Raw genomic sequence first — 23,161 nt, forward strand, 5'->3', positions numbered from 1 at the left:
CTTTTCAGTTCACACTTTTTCAGCGATGCCCCCAAAAATCTGTGTTTTGGCATTTTTATGTCTAAATCATCCTTCTGTAAAATATAACATGATACTTATGAGCATGAACGATCCAATTCTGATCAAAATTATGACATCCACCTGTCAATCAATTTCACCTTTGGGCAGCATGTATGTACTGTGCGTTTACAAGCCAAGATTAGTTAGCTAGCTTCTAAAAGCTGTGTCTTTGGACAAAAACACAGTTTTCTTTCGCGAAAAGAACAACCCAGAAGACATGATGGAGCACAAGATGGGCCTCGTCTCTGTCTCTCCTCCCGACTGATACTGCAACCCTGTCAGTGCAAATTGAAAAATTACCTGATGTAAATGACAAATGGAATCACATTCCTCCACCCGTCCACATACAACCTTAAAAATGGCCTGCAAGCATCCAGACTTGCTATTACCAGTTACTGCACGCTTGACCTTTCTGCTCTCATTTACTTGTCTTCCTGTGTCAGATTATGTTTCTTGTCCGTTCCATACTATTATCTTGTCCTACTCACAATATTGCTACAGAGAACAAGAGGAAAATGCAGCAAAGCATATTGCAGAATAGTTTACTGTGCTGGATGATTTATGACACTGTTCCTCGACGTGGCATAAATTATTATTTCTGTGACACTGAGAAGTTTTCCCATGTAGGTTCACATAGTCACAGCAGGTGCAGGAGTGCTGCTCTAAATGTTTAATGGAGAATTAAAGGATAAGGGGCATCTCCTGTCTCTCTGTCTTTGTCTGCACAGTGTCTCATTCCCACCTGGCTGAGCTCCAGTGCTCACTGCAGCATCCTGACCCACTAGGCTGCTGCACTGAAACGCCATACAAAGGCTCAACAGAGACTTTTTAGCTCCTCTTAAGTTATGCAGTAGCTTGACTAGTTTGTGCAGTCCTAATTCGGTTTCTTCAGCAGCCTGTAAGGTCCCTTTGTCACTTGACTCTTGTGCACCTATCTCAAATTGTCTGGCTTCATCTTCTAAACCACTGGCCCAGTGTCAAGGGAGCTTGTAGGTCGTTTGACCACCACCCACTAGTTTGTGTCACGGTCAAATCCCCAGAATTGGGGAGAAACCTTGGCTGTCCTTCAATGGCTCTTTCACTGCTCCTTGGTGACAATGCATTTTTTCCATGCCATAAAGCAGATGCTGTATTATAGCAGCACAATACTGGGTCCATCTGAAACTGTTTACCATGTGAAAGGCACACCGGGATCAGGATGCCTACCACTGTGCAAAGCTTTTTGACTTGCCACTCTATAATGAGTGCACAGTGGAAGGAGAAGGAGCAGGCAGCTTTCTCTGGTATTGTGATCAGTGCATAGAGAGAGGAAATGCAGAATAAAGTGCTGATCCAGGCTATTCTCCTTTGGCCTGGAGTTTTTATACTGACAAGAATACAGTGATTACTGTGACATCAAATGAGCTTGTCAGCGGTTACACCCACAACAGATATATAAGTAGGGAACTTGGAGTTTAATTGTTTGCCCACCTCAAGTAGATCATCCCCCAAACGATTAAATACTTAAAGAAATAATAATAGTGAATTTCCCATACCAGCTATCCCTGGCCTCCATTCTGCTGCAGCTGTAACTGTGACTGGTGTCCTCTTTAATTAAGGACACTGATCTTTTCAGGCCAGTCGCTCAGAAAGTCAACAAATCAAGAAGTAAGAGGTGAAGTGAAAACAGCTTAACCTCAGAGGCTTAACTGAAAAGCCCTGCAGTTAAATGATTAGCTGCCTTTGTGTGAGTAGTACCTGTCTCCCCTTGTCTTACTTATTGTTGTTGGCAATTTGAAGAGGTTCCCCTTTTTCCAAGTTGTCTGCCCGCAGGGCTAGTGTTATGATGGAGTACCACCCCCACTCCTTATAAAACAACTACATCAGTTTTGAACCAGCACTGGTGTTGCACTTACTGCTAGTCTGTCAGCGAGGCTCTTAGCCACTAATTGAGTTCTCAAGCAGAGAGGAGAGGCCTTGAGCTACCTGGCCAGAGAGTCTGGTTGGTCAGTCACCCTTCACGATCTTCCCAATGCCAGACATGATTTCAGGGCCCAGACAGGCCAGCTGGAGACAGGCAGCACTCAGGCCTCCTCCTGTAGTTTAGGGCCCCTTGGCCTCCCAGCACCACTCTGAGGGCTTATCCTCACTGACAAGAGCTCTCCGAGGTCCCCAGTCCTCATCTGGTCATCATTCATGTCAAGGACACACATCTGTCATGTCAAGAGCCTGGCTGGGAGAAATAACCGCAGCACCTCATAAATGACGGCTCAGACAGCGACATGTTAAGTATATAAATGCACCTCTGTCCCACAGAAGAAAAAGGGTATTACTAAGGGGAATATTTAAAAAGAGAGACACATAAACTGTTACAAGAGGAATGAGTGAACACAATAACCATTGCTACGGTAAGTAGTGCAAGGTCAAGGACAAACATCTAGTTATCATACTTTAATACAATACAATGAAAATTGAGGAGCAATCACATCAACCAAGGGTACTTATTTTGCAATCCTTTCAAACTGAGCAAAGTAATCAGCTCTGATGATTTCAGGTCCCTCTGTACATAATTGCAGAAAGAAGAAGCGGCCCACTTAAAAGTTTGTTGGCCTAATTCTGTTGTAACACTGGGGACCAACAATTGTAGAGAAACATCTGAGAGTAAAGCTTTATTTATTTTCAACCAGTGTGAAAGTCTGTAGACATACAACAGCGTAAAGAGCGGTGCACAGGATATCCGTTGGCTGTAATTAACACGAAGTGTAATGGTACACGGTGTGCAGCTTCTGTAGCCGCTGGTCAAGTGCATTCAATAAGGAGCACACCACTGCAATCCAATAAAGCTAAAAATGAATGAATGAAAAATAAAGATATGACTTGAGTGTCATGAGATTGATCAAACTGCTGGAATTAAGGGTTTGTTCTTTTGAGGGAAATGAGGTGAGTTATCACAGATGATTCGGAATTATGCAGAACAACGGGGTTCCCTGTGGGGAACCTGGGATACATCTCTTGCTAAAACGTGGAGGGAAAGTAGTGGCACACAAACTGGACACATTGTGTTTTCTGTATGGCAGCAGTAGTTCAAAGTCAACCTACAATAATCCCAGAGATGCCGATATTTGTCATAGTCAGCTGTGTCAAAAGCCTTTGGCAAATCAATAAAGAGTAAGACAATGTCGATGATACTCCAGCTCTTTTCTTTAAGCCGCACTGATGTGGTGGAGAGGTAGTGCTGTTGGATTTTATTTAAAATGTTTGCATCAGTTCTTTGTCAGTCCATAAAACTTGTGTAGTTGAAACAAGCTAGTGGTCTGGCTCCAGGGATCTGGTCTGTCGGACTGTCGGTTGGTTGGTTGGTCAAGAACTCTGTTACAGATGAAGAGATCTTGACAGGGCTGCATGGTGGTGCAGTGGTTAGCACTGTGGCCTCACAGCAAGGAGGTTCCGGGTTCTCGGGCGCGGGATCTTTCTCTGTGGAGTTTGCATGTTCTCCCCGTGCCTGCGTGGGTTGTCTCCGGGTACTCCGGCTTCCTCCCACCGTCCAAAGACGTGCAATTTGGGGACTAGGCTGATTGGATTCTCTAAATTGACAGTAGGTATGAATGTGAGTGTGAATGGTTGTTCGTCTCTGTATGTTGGCCCTGTGATGGATTGGCGACCTGTCCAGGGTGAACCCCGCCTCTCGCCCGTAGATGCTGGGATAGGCTCCAGCCCCCCCTCGACCCTTACTAGTAAGGAATAAGCGGAAGATGACGATGGAGATCTTGACAACTGTTGGGTGGATCACTGTGAAACTTTGCAGACATTCATGGCCCCCGGAGGCTGCAGCATACAGATCTTTCCTCTGGCACCAGCAGCATGTCTGTGTATTCACCAAACATGGGAAATATCTTGTCTAGCCTCTACTTGTGGAAGAAAGACAGACGCATTCATGTTACTCAGCTCATGTATCCTAATGACGCTCCCTACTGTAGTTTTGCATGAACTGTTACAAAATATTTTCAGCATTGTCTTAAAAATTGGCTTTTACATTCCCATCTCCCTTATGACTAGACAGAATTAAACATTCCATCAGCACCAGTCGATTGTGTTTAGTGCTAATTAGGAAACACTTTAGACTAAGACGCAAACAGGGTTAACAGGATTCCTGTTTAACATCAGCATGTTCAGCACCGTCTGTGTGTGGCTGCCATGACGCTGACATTAACATTTAACTCACTCAGCACAATCGAGTGAGTTACTCAGCACTTACTCAGCACTGCTCTGTACCATAAAACGTGCAGCCCTTTATGTAGATTATTTCACAGTGCTTAGATGAAAGGTATTTGATTGAATATAAATTTAATTTTTTTGTGGTCTATAGTGCTGAAAGGGTAGGCTAATTTATGTCCAGCATCAGTTACACTCATTTCAGCCAATATGCTACACAGCCTCATTCAGGACGACTCCCTCCTTAACAGCTTTGCATTTCCTATCTCGTCTGTGAATAAAAGACATTTGGTAAATGAATAGTTAATAACTTTTTTATATGTCGTTGTCAGCATATTCAGATCACAACAACAGATTCCCTCCAGTGAACTTTTTTGAATAAAAAATGTTCTATTCACCCCCCCCCCCCAAAAAAAAAAGATTTAATCTCCTTTTTTATTATGTTGCCATTGATGATGTCTAAGTTATTTCAGTTGGGAACATTTGTTCTGTTCTGTTGCATCGTCTCCCAGGAGAATACAAGGTGACTTGTCACAACTGCAGTTTTGCTTATCATGAATGAGACAGAGGGAACATCCACCACGGTGACAAACACACTTACAGTGGAAGCCGAGTAAAATCTTGCCAGGTTGGGAATAGCTGAGCATGTGGATACCAAAGAAGTCATATTACCAAGGAAACTCGGTTCCCAATTCCTGTAAATCACAGGGCTGTTGTCTCCTACAAATCACATAAAGGCTTCTTCTAGCTGCTTCCTCTTATCGTCTGAGCCAGTTTCTCTGACATTGTGCATTCAGGCCTGGCTTGTCTGTCAGCTTCGTTTTGTTACTAATTTATTCATTTTAGCAGTGGCAGGCGTATTCAAAGACAATGGCGCACAGGCTCTAAGTTGAATTAACCTCAATAATTATGCAGATTTGGGAAAAGAAAAGCTCAATTGTTACTCACTCCTCAAAATTCCAGCCCCCTCCTGTGCCTGACATCCCAACGAATAAATTACAAGCCCCAAGGAGCTTTTCTAACTTCCCTCCTCAGAATCCATGTGGAACAACTGTGTTCTTTGAGAAAATTTAGATTGAGCTCTTCAAGGTCAAGTATTCTAGTCAACATTAACATTACTGATGATCTTCAGATAGTCCTCAGCCTAATGGAAGCATATAAACAATAGGAGTGCATTATCCTGGTCCAGCAGTGCAGCAGATCCATTTTCACAAATCATTTTAAGGGAATCCACTGTAAGTGTTTCCAATAAAGCCCTGTTTTAAAGCGCTAATGGCTTGTTTGATCAATATTTTACCTCTAAATACCAAAGTTAGTTGAACACATTTGTAGGAGAGGATTGGAATCCATTAAGTGTTCCCTTGAATCGAGAGGCCATTTTATCTGGTACGTTTATGGATATTACGTGTTTGGCCTGTGTCATTCACTGATTTATCCTCATCATAGATTTTCATTTAGTTAGAATACGTGGGTTTCTTGTTGCTAAATTTACTTGGAAGTTTTGAAACAAACACAAACGGGAGCATGATATCAAGCAGGTATCAACACTGCATGTTATCATTCCAACGTGTGCTAGAGAGAAATCAACATAAAATATATCCAGAGAGACAGAAAACCTCAATAGAACTACAGAACATCGTCTTTCGAATAGAAAATGTGGAGTTCATAGTGCCGTCTAAAAACTTCCTCGACGAGCACAAAACGGTGGAGAACGCTGGTTGCTGTTGCTGCAACGAAATGACCAGTTAGCTTCTCGTCTGTGTCTGTCACTTTGGTGTAGTTGAAGCAGGAGTGTCATTAATGTGACAAATATTTGATCCTAACCCAAATTAATGGGACATTTTATTTTATTCTGTAGAGAAACGGAGTTGTAGGAAATTTCATGGTGATTAATCCAGTGGGTTTTTTTTACTTACTTCGATATCCACTAATAATCCAGTAATACGGCATCACACAAAAGGACAAACAGGAACAACTGTTGAATTGAGAGTAGCTTGTTTTAATTTGTAGGTCTATTTTTATTTTGATAGGTCTTGTTAAAGTCCCCCTTGCAGACATTTTTAACTAAATCGCAATGAGGCTGCTTGCTCCCAGCACACTCGTATAGTTGTGCCTCTGAAGCTGTCAGACTATGAAACATTCGCTCCCGTGGTTTGTTCTTAAGATAGCTTTTCTCCCGAGACTGAGTGAAGCTTTACCTGGATGTATCCGAGAGAGGCCATTGCCATAGATTTTAAAGTCATGGACTACAAGTCTCTCTGAATCACAGACGCCACAGACAACACAAAAGATTGTCACAAGTTTTGTCTTAACCTCACTCGAAAGGCTGACAAGAATTCCTGGCGAACTTCTGGTTGAGTCAGATGAGAGCGTACCTCCAACCTGCTATATCTCATATACATTCAGCTACATCTCTGGATTGAAATGTAATAAGTTCTTAGATACTGTGGACAACAATTGACAAACAAAACAAAACAAAAGGCAATTTAAATCCTCCTCTCAGCTGCTGAAATCAAGGGCAGCTGAAATGCTGCCTAATGCACAACACAGAGGAGGAGATGAAAGTGCCTCTCCGGCTGTGGTGCTCAACCTGTCTCAGTGAAGTGTAATGACAGATCTCGAGAATAGGAAGCCCAGGAACGCTGCTTTTATTCAGGTACTTCTAAGAATAGGACAGCTTGATCTTATCGTCATCGTCTGTGTTTACAGAGCTTGGAACTGATTTAATAAGGAAGGTAATTTGTGCTGTAATGATGAAAGATCCGTCAGTGGAACGCCTTTTAGCCTTTAACCACAGGTATCTCTATGTGTTTGTACAGTTGTGACCATTTCCTCCTCTTTAATGCTACCAGCGCAACCCGTGTTGAGGGTTGTGTGTATCTCTGTGTGTGTTTAGGGATAGACGTGTGGGTGAATTATTGATGCAGTGTAAATCCAATCTGCCTCATGGCAGGTGCGCTGTGTGCTGTTTGCTGTGTGGGTTTTTTTGTTCACGTGTGAGATGTTGTCAGAGACGAGGAAGGAAGAAGCTGTGCTGTAATTAAAAGGCAGCGCAGTCCTGCCTGCACAGATTCAGCAAGAGACACACAAACTGAAATGAGCTACCCACACAGACACACAAACACACACACACACACACACACACACACACATGACCACCAGTGTTCACTCATACACACATAGGAAACTGAGTATCTCTCCTTCTCACTTTATTGCCGTTCATCTTTGTTCTTTCAGCAGGGGTGTATGATAATATCGGCATGTCATCAGCACGTGTGATATAGACTTGTCTTTATACAGATTATCTTGACACATGTAAATATTGGTTACTGGCCAAGTCAGTTCTAAAATATTGGCATATCGTTTACTTGCAAAAAAACAATCCTTTCTCATGCATCCTTCATCTCTGTCAAGCAGTACAACTTTATCTTTCTCTCCATGTCTGTATCCTTCTCTCTCCCTCTCGACTGTTTTTCTGTCTCTCAAACTTCACAATATGACACAATGGAGCTGCGGTTGTCACGTTTTTGTGGTGCTTGCAGACGAGCTGTTCAGAGTTGACCAGTGATATCATCCCATTGTCACTCCGCTGCCATCTCACACCAGTAAGTATTGAGTTCTGGAAAAGAGAGCTGAAAGGAGAAAGAAGGAGGAGAAAAGAGGTTGAGGGAGGGATAGAGGAATAATCAGAGAGGTCTCCCTCCACTGGGCCAGGGAGACTCACCAGGCTTTGCCTCAACATAGGAATGTGTGCAAACAACAGAGAGGAATTAGAAATTGGACTCTGCATATATTTGAAAATAAATTAGGAAGAAGTTAGGGTGAGAAAATGTAACAATACTCCAATACATCATTATATTTCCCTGTGCAAATATCAATAGCGCCTCAGAATATTGATATTCAATTAAAACAGCTGGGGAAAAGGCTTATTTTCCATCATTTTTAGAGCCAGAAAACACAACACCCCTCTCTCCTCCCTGCATGCATGACAGTGGTCCAGAATGCTAGCAATGGAGCTGTAGAAAACTGCCAACAAATACACAAACAGTTTGTGTCAGCATTAACAGGCTGTGTTTAACATTCACTACGAAACAACTGTAACTGCTTATTGTCCTGGGAGGCTTTTAATGTGAAACGTCTCATATCTTTGTGCACATGGGGAGCTGTGTTGTTTAAGTATTACTTATTTACTTTATGACATAGGGGCAATATATCATCCTACACACTGAAGTGGAAGAGATTGGAATCAAGAAAAAAAGCTAGCAAGGTGTGTTATAACATGTTAATTATTGAGCTTTAGAAGGGATAAATACTGGCTGCAAGTCTTCATTTCAGACCTTGTTCATGATTTTCCTTTTGTAGACGTCTTTGGTTTGTTGTCCAGTCACACTTAAACACACATTTCAGTGACATACTCAAATATCAAACCAGCCTACAACGTCATACACTCAGAAGAATATGTAAAGTCCTTACTTTGGAAGGTTATTCTTCCCTAAAACACACGTCTTGTGTAGTAGGTGCAAACATGCACCTCAGCTAACTAGCCGACACACTTTCAGTGGCCTTTTCATGTGATGTGTTTGTGTGTGAGTGCATCAGTCTGCTCCAGACAGCCTGATTAAATCCTCCAGATCTGTCGCCTTCGCCATTGACTCAGCACTCACGTCACTGACACTCCCACCCTGCCAGCTGTCTGCGGCTTCTATCACTCGGTCATTCCAGTATTTATTTTCTACTAATATCAAGATTGTGTACTTTGAATTGATGAGTCATTGAGCACAATATGGATTTCACATCACGGGAGGTGTAGAAGGCAAAAGATCCGCTTGTCAGTGGACTCACTAAAAAGCAAACCATTTTGAGGGAAGAGAAGTGATGCATTTTCTGTGATGCAGGTGGTTAAAAGTGTGTGTCCCACCTTTTGCGTGGCCATCTGTTTTATCTTGGAAGAGGCATGTATTTATGTGTTTGTGTGTGTGTGTGTGTGTGTGTGTGTGTGTGTGTGTGTGCGCGCGCGTGTGTGTACACGCTTTTATTCAGCCTTCAGCAGCTCCCTTTATTACCCTTTTCTGCTTATTCAGTACACTGCAGGTTGGTATTGATGTAAACTCAAGGCCATAATAGATGCTGAGTTTCTAGAGTTTTTGCACCTTTTTTTTTTTCTATTATAACCCCCCACCGGTAGGTCATTTCTGTTTGTATTCTTTACAGCCATGTTTGTGTACTCCTGGGAGGCTGAGGGTTGCGTTGAGGAGACAGGTGGTGTGAGAGCTGGACACACAGCGTGGGTGAAGATGAAGACGTGGAGAAGAAGGAGGGAAGAAGAAAAAACTCATTCCCCTCCTGCTGCCACAAACACGCACTTCAAAGATGGCTTGTAGAGTCATGAAGCTCCCTCAGCTGTTGTTGTGGTTAGTTAATGGAACTAATGAAAACTAATGAAATGTAAATCAAGAGTGACAGGCAAACGGGAAAAAGTCACGATTTTTCCATTGTGCAATGCTTAAATGCGCCGTATTTAAAGGAAACTCTCAACCACCTGGTAGGTGATGCTTCAGAAGGGCAGGTTGTTTGTGCTTATGGCTGCAGTGTTGCCAACGGTAATGAACAGTCTGGATGACGCACCCCGAGCAGCATCGATCGGCCCTCCTCACACAGACGGTGGATGGAAATTGGTCCTGGTGGGGAAGCGAAGGAGGTGCGCACATGCCTACACCTTCTGTAGACACATATGGATGCATGGATCAGCACACATGTACATACTGGGACTACTGAGTATGTCGCTCTGTGTGTGTGTGTTGTGTGTGTGTGTGTGTCACCGGACCGAGGATGATCTTCTTACTGGTGACAGTATGGAACATATAGAGGAGGAGACCGGCTGCTCAGCAGGTATTTTTTCCTCTTTTCTTTGGAGATAAGCCCCCCCCCCCAGCCCTCAGCTCGTGCTCTCCCCTGTGGGAGGAAAGCCCTGAACACACACTGTATCATACCTCTCCTGCTTCTACACCACTTGAATGGTTGCCATAACTCAATATAGTGTTTGGCACTCAAGATTATTGGCTCATAGTTGGTGGGCCGATTGTAGCCAAAGATGGAGGGATAATAGTTTCATTTTTCTATCTATAGAGGTGTATCTCTGTAAAGATGAAGTGATTAAAAATGAGACGAAAAGATATTTGGCAAATTAAAGGACTGTAAATTGTCTTCGGTGTTTGGGCACCAGAACAGCTTCACTACGCTTTGACATCAACATCCCGAGTCTGTTGACTTCGACTTCATTTCATATGTCATAAGGCAACTTACGGGAGAAAGAGACAAAATTAAATCAGAAAAAAATGTTGGCAACAGTGGATGAGATTGGTGTCGTTTACAAGGCTGCTGGGAGATCATGGAGAGGAATAACAGCATGGGAGTAAGAGTATTTAAAACTGCTCACAACAAAGAAATATTACATTGGCAGGACATAGTGTTCACTGCTAATTGAGTTTGACAAAATAAAATCTTTCCCACGAAAAAAGTGCAATTGATTCGTACGCCAAGAAGAACCGAAGTGAATGTAGTTTCAATAAGAAAGACTGAGGGCGGCTCCCGGATCGGAGACACTGCGAGACGGCGAATCATCTTTCATCATGAGGGCAACATAACATTTTATAGTTTTCCTTATCATGAATATACAACACAAAATAATGATGTGACGATAACTTTCATGAATGTTTTTTTTAGATGGCATTCTTTGGCCTTGCTTGCACAAGATCTGGCACCGGAGGACACTTTTCCTGGGAGCGAATCCATAAATGAAATTTGCACGAGGACACAGGAATGTTTTAGAGACCTTTTGATAGATAAAGTAGATTATAATCACTCCAAGAACCAATGAGAAAAAAAATTCAAACAAACCATGAATACAAGAAAAGAATGCAGCAAAAAGCTGAGCAATTATAGCAAAATAAATAAAGAAAATAAAGAAGATAAAACAGTAATGTGTACACTTTGGATCATGAGAGGTTTCCTTTAATAATGTGTCTCTCTCCAGGTGGAGAAACATTGATAAAGGCGACTGCTGTTGGCTTCGTTAAATTGGACTATTGTGAGTTTGGGCTTGTCATTGAGGGTCTTTCACTTAAAAAGAAATACGATACACACCACTACAGGTCCTTAACCTCAGGGACGGTCTACTGCCTGTGTGTGGTAAATCTCCTATTCTGCAATGTCTTTGTTTTTTTTTTTTTTACTGCGCTCCCTCTGCCTCCTTCTCTCTCTTCCTCTGTCCTTTTCTTTTTCTCTCCATCATTCCCTCTGTTGTCTGTGAGCGTGTTAACACTCCAGCCCTGTCAGTGAGCCTCATGGCACCATGGAAACCGATCACACTATTGTTTACTGGTGCATCTTGAGCATGTGTGTGTGTGTGTGTGTATGTGTGCCTCTAACTGTGTGTGTATACCAGCTTTGTATGTGTGTGTGTTGATGGGCGGGATCAGGGGCTTGTTTGGTTTCAAAAACTGAGGAGAGGTCGCGGCCGTCCCGATGGGCCTCTTGCTGTAATTCATGTAAATTCCCTGAAGATCCCGCCTGCTTTGTTCTCCTCATTTTCTCCTGAACGCAATCTGATGCCGGCGTTATCAGTGCAACTTGACATAAAATGTTTTTTGATATGAAACTCCTTCACGTAGCCCCTTCGATAGAGATACTGTGATAATGGCTGCTATTTTAAACTCTTGGCTGTTTTTGTCCTGTAATGACTTCCTCTAACAAGGAAAGAATCGATACGGACATGGACAAAATGAAATTATTGCTACAAGACAGTGCTTTTCTGTTCTATCAAGACATCGTCACAGTGAATTAGATGAGAGGGAGACTCATTTAAACACTTTATTGCGATGACATGACCCCAAAACAATATTGTTAAGTGTGTTCAGACAAACAAGCATGGAAAATTACTTGTCGCAGTGAACTTAAATCATCCATATGTGTCCTTTTGTTTTACCTCTGAAGTATTTCACAAGTGCCCCCCCCCATCACCGCCACCACACCCGCCACCAATCCTCGATAGCCTTGTGAACCCAGCCCTTCATTCTCTCCCTTAGCCAATCATATTTCACTCCCATTCACATTTCTGAATAGAAAACCCCAAAGGAGTCCTCACAGAGTGCTGCGGACTCACACACACACACACACACACACACACACACACACACACACACACACACACACACACACACACACACACACACACAGGCAGTGTTGTAGTTAGGAGGGCTTGGTCTAGACCGCAGCATGAACTTTGTTCTGTTAAAAATTGCCATTGAAATATGCAGTTGCCATTGAATTATTGTTCTTCTATTGGTGTCCTGACAAAGAGTGGGGAGGGCGGCGGTTCTATCTCAGTGTGAGTCTGAAGGAGCAATGGGCTGGCGGGGATCACCCAGTGTCTCTCCTCAACAGAGTCAGTGTGCAGAAATAATGCCCATTAGACTTGGTCATTCACGCCCCTCGCTCAATGAAATATTACCCTTTCACTCATTTCATACCATCATCTATGCACCTCTGCACTATCCATCATCTCACTGAAAGATGAATGCACTTATTGATGATACATTTTTCAAATATATGACGACTTGCGTGGGGATGCTGCCGAGAAAGCTGCTGAGCTACTGCAGGTAGATGGTGCGTCGCTGAGGTTTCAGGACTCTCGACCACCAATGAGGATTCATCGTGGGTGGAAATTACACTCTTATTGTAGCACGCAACAAGTTGTGAAGCTGCTGAGCATCTCCCCACTGGTCAAGACAGATTTAACACGCTTTTGTCGGAATATGATATACAGGAGGAGACACTCTAGAGGGAGGAAAAAAAGTGTAAAAACTTTCAGATGGTGGAGTCTGAATCATTGTTCTTTTTGATGGACAATGTGCTTTGAGGGAGATTGTGTTACATTTAGTGCCTTTGTACTGAGAGAAGCATTATTTAGGGCTGGGCCTACAGAATAGTGACTCTTTCAAAGGGATCGCCTCTACCATTGTTGCCCTCTGCAACCATAGCTAACGGACGTCAAAAGGCCTTTTTCAAATCTATTCTTTTAAAAATGGGTTGCAATAATACCGCCGAGGAGTCGGCAACAAATAAGCTTCCCCTTTACTAAGTCAACTAGATTAGATTGCACGGGGGACATCTGTTGAGTATAGGTGAGCACTTTCCCTCGATCCTCACTGTATGGGAAAGGAAGTTCTTAGGATGTGCCTTCAGGCTTTTGGCTTTTATTCTCTTTAGCTTAGCTGATGCTGCTGTATACCTCCACCCTCTTTTGAACATCCAGACAGCTGCATTTAGCCTCACAATCAGCGTATGTCAGTGTACACTGTGCACCATTCGATTCAACATGCAATGGTAGTGCCAATTTTGCTTTTATGCACTGCCAAATTCACTTCGCGGGATGACATGCTCTGTCATCCGCTCATCGTGTTGATGTTAGGGTTTGATGTAAGACAAATAAGTTTTTGAATTTTTGATGCAAATGTTTCTAAAAAAAAAAAAAAAAGTTAAAAAAAAAGAAACCAAAAAAACCACCCTGTAGCTGTTCTTGTGATACCAGGAAATGTTTAACCCCTATTGTAGAGAGACAAAAGGTTGTTTTAATCCCACTGTGAGAGGGAAGGGGAGGGTCAGGGGAGGGACGTGGGAGGAGGGGAGGAGGGGTTGTGGGTGTGTGGAGGGGATGGTGGTGATGGGGGGGGGGTGATTTTGTAAGGGAATCAGCTCTTCTCTCTTTACTGTCAGTCACAGCCGACACGTCGAGGAATACACAGCCATTGGGATTATGATAACTGACCTCTGCTCTCACGTAACGGAGGCTGACGGGATTTCTTTTCATTGACGGATAGAGAGGTGATGTATATTCGTCCGTCAGAGACATTAGTCACCTGTTGGGTTGAAGATTGTGCAGAATCTACTGGGTGTGCTGCATCACACTCTTGCAAAACAGCATCGTTGACCAATTGCAAAAGTCTGCAAGAGGACTTCTTGTTTACTTTTTAAAAAATCAACTACATTGTTAACATATATGTATTTTCCTGTGCTAAAATGTAGACTTACTGAATTCTGTATTTCATTTTGCTCAGCTTGTCTTTAGTGTAAGAGCACATCTCTGCCACCTAATGTAAATATGTAAATTCATCACCGGGGACGAATGGGTTCCGGTTCTAATTATTTCTCGGCTCTTTGGTGGTGATGATGATGCTTTCATGGAGGGGGGGGGTGAGCGCAGCATCGTCTACAGCCACGCTCTGCCTCTCATTAGGCAAAAATCTAAAATTAAACCCTTAGGTCACAATGCTAATGCTGAGTCCCTTTTTCCTGTCAGAGGGCACACATCAAAACAACGCAGCTCAGAGGAGAAAAGCAACAGACTCTCATTAGACGAACCTGCATTAGCTGCATGCTTCTCCTACCTGTAGATGTCCCACTTTAATTGACACTCTTGCACCTGTGTTGTATTACACCTCCAACATATGTTTGACAGCACCATGTGGCCAAAAAAACCTCAGAGCATCTTCTTAGAGGCTGGTTGAGGTGGAGCTGTGTCTTGGTGTTGCTGACATTTGTGTTTTCTGTTGGTTAGATCACGTATGGGTGATGACATAATTTTCTGAATTTATTGACCATCGCAGCGAAATTAATGAACTTGGACCATATTTCTAAATGATACATATTCCATGTGTGTTTTTTCATCACAAACTAAATGCAGCACTTATTAAAACTTGCAAACACTGAAGAATATTTTATTTTGAGATGTCTTTCTGGTCATCTGGTGACTATACAGTCCAGTATTTCCTGTCTTTTTCTTTTCTAGCCTCTGTTGTATCTTTCACTCTTTAAGTGTAAAATGCTCAACTGTCTCTGTCAATTTTGTTGTTTTACTGTTTGATGCTGGATGGCTAACTACAGTTTCAGTTCGTTTATCAGCGCTTGTTCACTAGAAACCCTGCCGTGTGGGTGGGAATGATGGTGGCTGGACCAGCTGTGGACTGGGAAACCAAATCAAGACACTAATACGCTTCTCATGGCCGAGTAGAACTGGAAAGCCTGACAGTATCACCCTGCAGGTTTGCAGCTATGTTTACATGGCAAGTCCAACTGACCCTTTGTTAAGATAAGAGTATTGCTTCTTTTCAGGATGCCAAGGAGATACATTCCTGTTATTTATGACCTCTTCTTCACTTGCTTCTGTTAGTTATTTAATAATAATTATTCAGATTTTAGTTAGTTTGTCTCTCTGTTTGCTGGTTTAAACAAACACCTTCAGGACTTAGTGGAGGAGTGTTTCCTGGGCCAAAGCATCAGCCAGTACATTTGAGGGCAGATCCCTTTAACCTAATGATAGATGGCTTCTGTTTTACACTGGGCTTGAGGCGGCTTCTCTCTGCGTAAGATGCAAATGCAACTTGACTGATTTTCAATGATGGAGCTTGAGGAGGTCACATGTGAGGCACTCAGGGACCAAATCCAGATCTTTCTGCCTGTCGGGAGCACAGACAGAAGTATTAACCTACATGAATTTGATGACGTCACCCAGAAGGAACCCACACAGATTCGGGGAGAACATTCAACCTCCACACAGACAGGACCCGGGGTGGCCCAGACTTGAAATCTGGCAGCTCCTTGCTGTGAGGCAACAATACTCTCACATGATCCATCAGAATTTTCTAGAAATTTGCTGAGGTTCTTTAGGAAATGATACATAGACTTTTGCAAAGGTTTACCTCTGATCCTTTCTGCTTGTCATAAAATGTTCTGCTGTCTATATCCATTTAATGTTCAGCTGTCTGTAGGCTTTGTGTTACTCCAGGCACGAGAGCGCTCCCTGTGGGGCTGCGGGCAGCATGCCTCTCTTTCTGTGGCGTGTTTTGCAGTACTGCTGACTGCCCGGTGTCGGAATCCTATCACGGGCTATTTCCAGTCACCATTCCTTATCACCATGGCAGCCAAGCTGAGCTCAGGCCAGCTCTGTGGTGTCTAAGGGCAGTGGTGGGGTGGCAGCCTGGCTGGCTTGATGTCATGGAGGGGAGTCAGCTTTTGATGGGATCAGCCTTCAGCTCTTTCAAACAGGATGTGGAAAGGTCATTTTGTTGTTGTCTTTTATTCATAGATCTCAGCTGTAATCAGCTGTTTGCAGTCAGGCAGAAATTATGGTCTTGTTAGGTTACACGACAGGAGCTGAACAAGAACTGTAGGTGGATTCTGCGTCTGGGTATGGCAGCAGCCATGATAGAAAGCATAGAATATATATTTATCAGTGGTATTTTAAATGATTTTTTTGAAGATTCTAGGTTCAGGGACATCAGAAGGAAAGTGTTTCTGACTATATTCTGGTGCCAGGGCTTTTGAAATTCTTGAATTGTACAAAAGAATAAAGTTAATAATTTAGTTTTTGGGAGCAACGCAAAAGATTTTAAACAAGCGGCATGGGGGCTGCAGAAGGAATCTTGGACAATTTATTAAGAGAAAGCAAAGTTTTGATGTTGTGAAACGTCTTTGATAAAACCTACTGTAGTCGATTTAATGTCTCTTTTTTAAATCTGTTCATTTGTACTCTGCTGTATGGAAACAGAGGCGTCTCTTGATGCTGCCTCACACTCTTATTTAGTGAAGTAGACCGAGTCTATAAGCTTTTGCTGAAAGTAAATTGGATTGGCCTCTTCAACCATTTTGTCTATCGATTCCAGTTGGTCTGTTGCTGTATGAGGAAAAGATTTGGTAGAAAAACAACAGACTTGAGAGGAGAAAAGAGATGATTAATGGTTAAAAAAAGAGAGAAAATAATGACAGGAATCCCTGCCTTTCCCAGCCTGTGACCAGATGTTACACTGTGATTGTGTTTTTGAAAGCATGGCTTAGAGACAAGTTATGATGAATGTCTAACAACCTTCCTATTAATAAGTCATGGAAATCTCTGTCTGCATATACTGAGGTGCAACATGACATCCACGAGGTTCCAGATCTTAAGGTTGAACGACCTGACATGGAGCATTGAGATGACAAGAAAGCAGAAGAGATGAAACAAAAAGGATGGATTGTTGCAAGTTAGACACCAGGGAGAGGAGGGAGGAGAAAGGTCAGGAGAGAAAATGAAGTCAGAAGAGGAAACAAGGTGATAAAGAGAGAGATGATCAGAGAAAGAAGAGAGAAGAGGGTTAGATGAATGGGGAATATTAGAGGAAGAGATGAGATGAGAAGAGAGAAAAAAGGGGAGAAGGTGTGTCTCTCCTCTAGCTCCCAGTCAGATTCTTCTGTGTCTATCAGTTTGAATTACTTTCCTTTTCCTCTGAAAATGTCCGCATTTGATTTTACACAGGAGGTTTGCTCCTCACAGGCAAGTGTTTCATGTAAAGAGTCAGAGAATTCCTCAGCCATTGACCCTCTTTAATTCCCACCCATTAGATTTAAGGTAAGAAGGGTTTCACAGCCCAGGAGCCCTGGAATGCCTAAATGTAACAGGGCCACAATTCATGTTTTCAATAGAGTGGCGCTAATAAGAGTCCTAAAACCGGAAGTACATTAGCAGTGCTGAACATCTTGCTACTATATATAACTATTACATATTACTATATATAATGGTAGCTTTGTTCTCTGAATGATTGCATTATTCAGAAATCAGTCTCATGAACGTATGTTTGCCTCAGATCTTTTTCCCCGAATCAAGTGTAAAAAATCCCATTAGCCTTTTTTGAAGGGAATCCATGGCGATGCTAATTTCTTGGTAGTCCTCTAAAAATACATCATTGCATTACATATATATTTGCCCTGCAACAATGTCACAGTGGCTGCAGTGAAAAGGCTAAAAAGTTCAGCCGCTCAGAAGACTGATGAGGAGAGATATCGTGTTAGCACATTAGTGTGTGGGGTGTGTGAGCTGTGGTGTGAACACATTCACACCTGGAAGCTGCCCAGTACAGTCTGATCTACTGTACACAGAGCTGCTGGAGCAGTGTGTGTGTGTGTGTGTGTGTGTGTGTGTGTGTGTGTGTGTGGGTGGATTGGGTGGGGGGGGGGATTGCTCAAAGGTAACCCAAGTTAATGGACTGGATGACAGATACTATGCATATCTGTGAAAGCGTTTATCAAGAACAAATGAATATTCATATTTTTGCTTTTGTTTTGTATTTCTACAATCGCAGCTCTTTACACGAAGGGAGAAGTGAAAAATAAACACTAACATTTGTTGTTCTCTGTTTCACTTAAACCAGATTGAAGAAAACAACCAGAGAGGAAGCAGACAAGAAGCCAGGGCAGAGGAGGAGAGAGGGGCTTTGGGTTTCTCTGGTAAGTTGAAAACATTTCTGTCAGCCTTTGGAACAGTTTTCCAGTTTTGTTTTTTCCCCCCATCGCCAACAACATCATTTTTCCAAAACAGTCTGAACTTCCGGCCTTTCAGAATCAAATGTTCTTGTTCTGTCAAAGACGTTTCTCCTCCCACAGGATGTGAGCACACACAAATGTCAGTCTGTCTGCCATGCCTGGCAAGTGTCTCCAGTCCAAATAACTTCATCTATGATACTGCCAGTGATAATATTAACACTCTCCGTAGAGATTTTGGTCCCTGAACGACTAGTTGGTCCTTCCACTGCTGAAGCTCTCGGTCCGTCTCAGTTGTGATGCCGGTTCTTTTGTTCTAGCTATACGGGAAAGGTCAGGGCTTGCTTGACTGGCGTTTGTCCACTGGCAGTGCATTTTTGTGTCGGAACTCGTTTGGCAGCAAGGTTTGGCAGGGATATAAAAACCACTCTGATTCTCCTGAGTCCAACTGTCTGTTTGGTGCATATGGTTGTCACGGTAATACACCCTCTCATCCTCGCCCACTGCTGTGACAGTGGGCGTCAATACTTGAAATCACAAAATAGCACTTACAGCCTAAATTGTGCCTAGTGGCTCTTTCTTTATTGACACATAATGTGTCATAATGGAGCACAGAGAGCTAGAAAAGTTCTCTAATGGCAGCTGCACAATTAAGTGCTAAAGTAAGAGCGTGGCCCCAGCATGCATTAGAGCCAGAGAATTGACTCTCAGCTCATACAGGTTTTTGAAAATGACCCCTTGTAACCTTTGACTCATCCCCTCATTTGTGGGTTCTGGGGGACTCAGAGGGGAGTTGATCTAATGCTCTGTGAGTGGAGGTGACACTGCGATGTGTCCACCATCCAGCGGAGTGTGAAGGAAGGGTTCCACCTCGCCCTCGCAGCAGGCCATGAAGAGCTGGGAGGCTGCACGCACTGCTGAGTGGAGAGTTAAGACACTCTGACGGCTCATCTGCCTCTGTTGTTGGTGCTACATTGGTTTTATCTTTTGCGAGTGGGAGGGGCCCCGTTGTTTATCCATTTATGTGGCTATTTTTCAAACTTTCTGTTGGCTTCTGTCAGTCAGTTTGAGTCTGAAGCTGTCATTCTCTCTGTTTCTCTCTTGTCACGTCACGTTGTGGCAGTCAGTTGTTGTTGTGAATGTAGCGTTCAATACCACAGTGCTTCAGGCCACAGGGGCTGAGTCCACAATTTTCCAATGGCCTACTAGTCATAGAGGGACACACTTTGGAGCTGCAGACTGAATTTGCGGTTTGAAACACACTGAGGCGTGAAGCGTCCATTGTTAGCAGCAGCATTCAGGTCCCAGGCGCTTCAATAGAAGGCTGCAGAGGTTTCTGTTTACCTCCACAGTGCTGTCTTTCTTTCTTGCCTCCCTCATGTGGCCGACAGGGAGCGTGGTATTATTGTTTGTGTTTTGATGTGTGTGTGTGTGGTCATTTCTACAACCAGAGTTTAAGACACAGCTATGACAATGCTAACAGTACATAACTATGGCTAATGATAGAAGTTTGACAGCTGGAGCTTGAACCCAGGATCTACCACTGAGGACAATGATCCTAAACTGAAGAGATTTATGGTCACCTGACATCGCTTGCACTCCAGCTACTCTCCCACTTTACAGTACTTGTATGACTTGACTCTGCTTCGACTTGGATCCAGGATTTCTTATTTTATTGCATTCAGTACCTGCTGTGTGTAGCTGGTCGTCATAGCAATGCTATGTGAAACTATCACAGTTGTGCTTTAATCAAATATTCCAGTCAAGAAAAACATTTTGGCTCCTCAGGTAGTTTGGCTCGGAGCACTTTGATGATGCAGCGATGAATGTAGTGATGATACGAGACCAGTCGAGTCACCTTGTAGAATCTGCTACTCTCACTTGAATCTTGAAATTTGAATGTTATGTCGATTGCATTTTCTCCTAAGGATTTGCAATTAAATCATAATGAAGACGAGATACTGTATGTCAAAATGATGACAACTTGGATCTCAGTGGTGTAGCTTTGGCCAGAATTCCCACAGATATATTGATAAGGTTGCACTCAATAAAGCCATTGCTCACATCTTGAAACACTGCAACCTCACTACTCTCAAAGTCAATGTTGAAATTACTCATCTTTCTCATGCTGACGTGAACCAGACGTTGGGTGTTAAATTATATTTTGACATGTCATTAAGCTCTGCTGTGGGTATCCAGCCGTGCTGTCATCAATCTCCTCAGCCCTCTGACAGGTGACACTGTCCTCTAATCCTGAGCTAAGAAATAGCTGATACTTGGAGGCTTGACCAGACCAACTTATGATTATCTGACTGCTCGTGTTTCTCTCCCCGTCTTTTGTAACAGTCACTGGTTAAACATGCACAGTTGCAGTACAGCTCTGGTTAGAGCAGTCGGTTAGAGCACTGTCCAAATATTCCAACTGCTGTAATTTGCATTTTACATTTCTACAAACAGGTTGCCTAACCGAACTGCTAAAGTCTCTGAACAGCCTCCTGTTTATAAATGACGTGAGCACCGTAGTAAACCTCTAGGAGTGGAGCATGTGGTTTGAAAGCAGTGATATTACGTAGCAGCAGCAGCAGCTCTGAGATCAGACGTGCTGCAGATTAGTCGAGGGATTCATACACACACGGAGGGCCCCTGGGCTGCTCCCAGCGCACGTTGTTTCAGATGAACACACCGAGATATTTTGTAGGTGCCTCTTTGATACGAGCCTGACAATTCTCTGACGCTTCTCAGTGTCAACACTCCTGTCTGTGTGTGCTACCTTTAAGAGCTACTGTATGTGAGACAGAGGCTGGGTGTGTGTGTGTGTGTGTGTGTGTGTGTGTGTGTGTGTGTGTGTGTGTGTGTGTGTATTTTTCAGTGTCTCTTTGAGAGGCAGAGGCGGGGTGGGGGTGGAGAGAGACACAGCACAAGTGTCAGAAAGAAGGACATGAATAAACAAAATAGATGAATAGAAGGATACAAAGACAGTGAAGAGGAGAAAGCGGCAGAATGATGTGAAAGAGGCTGGTGAGGCCCCTCCTGAGGGGCCTTCATCTTCCAGGGTTGTGGAGAAAATTCAGCTTCATGCACAACTGACTGTTGAGCAGACAGCAGGAGAGTCCGAGGAGACGCTGTTCTATATCTGGTGCTGCATTTTCCTTTTTTACCGCCTTCTTTCGCCTTCTCAACCTTCCTCTAGGCCTCGTTCTACCTTCACCACCCGTCTTCTCTGTGCAATTATCTGGTCCAGCCATTCTGACTTTATTTATTCACCTCTGTTAGCTATCAACACACGTCCTTCAATTTAGCATCACACCTCAAAATATTATCGAATGCTGAAACGATTAGTTGATCTTTAGAAGATTAATGGACCACCATTTTTCTAAATCTATGTGGAGGGGCCTCTGAGAAACCCAATGATTTATGTGGCTGTTAGGTGTGGGTCCTGGCCCAGGGCCAAGTCTATCTGCTCATCAGTATAAACAGCCTGCGTCCAGGGTGTTTTGGCAGAATACAAATAGCTGAATTTAGATGTTACACCTCACTCACCTGTATCTCAGCCACTTCAAATGAGAAATCTCTCTCTCTCTCTGCCAGCTGAGCGAGAGTAAAGGAACTGGTGAAGAGATGAAATGCTTCTCCCTTTGACCCCCAATGTCTTCAAAATGTTTTTTTCTTGTTCTCATTCATGCATTTTTGAATTTGGAAAATGACAAGTAAAATGATGGCTGCGTGTATTGGACAGTAACCAGCATGTACAGTGCTGTGCAGTGTGTAAAGAATCCTTCCACACACCTGCGGTGACATCCTGGTGCCAGGTTCTTGCAGCCACGGATGTTAACCTCCTTGCTAGCAGCTCTTAAACCTGTATTTGTCTACACATGGCAGGTTACACGAGAAATGATAAGTTTTTTTTTTAATTGTTACTTCTTCCAAATTGAGAATGTGATGGCCAGTGTTTGTCTGTCTGTTGGTATGATTTAATTTGGGTTGTGGAACAATCTACTGATTGATTGAGCCGGTTCCACACCCGAATGTTATCTCCGGACCTTCTGACATGTTTGCTATTGATGCACCTCATGAGCTTGCATCTCTGCACTTGGGGCACAATGGCTGGCGGAACTACGAATTCATACACAAATCTACTTTTGCAGTATGTTATATATTTATCTATATGCTTTTAAATGTGACCATGGGGGGAAAAAATGCTATCTTATAACTCCATTACAATACTGACATTACTTTATGAAAAAGTTCATTGGAAACCAATGTTTTTAGAAAATTCCTGCACTTGAAAGTGATGCCACTCACACAGGCACGCTCACGGGCTGTGAGGCAACAAAGCAGCAACCTTACATTTTAAACTTACCAAAAGACTGACAGACATAACACAAGTGAAACAATAGCAGGGAACTGATTGATTAAAATGCGATCGGGGCTGAAGTGACGAAGCCTACAGGGAAAGCGAATTCGCAGCAAAACAAGGAGAAAAAATTGTCCAAAAACAAAAAAAAAAGTTGTCTTGCAGGATTGTTCTGTTCCTTCTGAGTTCCCTGAAGGTGAGTCACAA

General features: G+C 43.1%; 1 protein-coding gene across 17 annotated transcripts in view; it reads left to right on the plus strand.

Annotated features, from left to right (window-relative positions):
- The window catches only part of LOC147259158 (neuronal cell adhesion molecule-like), a 76,143-nt gene that overhangs the window by 13,271 nt on the left and 39,711 nt on the right, over window positions 1-23,161 (plus strand). For 14 of the 17 annotated variants that reach the window (XM_086209427.1, XM_086209435.1, XM_086209440.1 and 11 more), the window contains exon 2: window positions 18,492-18,567. The gene's annotated coding sequence lies outside the window, so the exon portion shown is untranslated. Of the gene's footprint in view, window positions 1-14,040; window positions 14,134-15,224; window positions 15,372-18,491; window positions 18,568-23,161 lie in introns of those variants that run through there. The other 3 variants (XM_086209429.1, XM_086209431.1, XM_086209430.1) reach the window with 3 other exon arrangements.

This window comes from Aulostomus chinensis, chromosome 7 (genome assembly GCF_037954235.1).
Source record: "Aulostomus chinensis isolate RoL2024-O1b breed Wild chromosome 7, RoL_Achi_v1.0, whole genome shotgun sequence".
Classification (NCBI taxonomy): domain Eukaryota; kingdom Metazoa; phylum Chordata; class Actinopteri; order Syngnathiformes; family Aulostomidae; genus Aulostomus; species Aulostomus chinensis.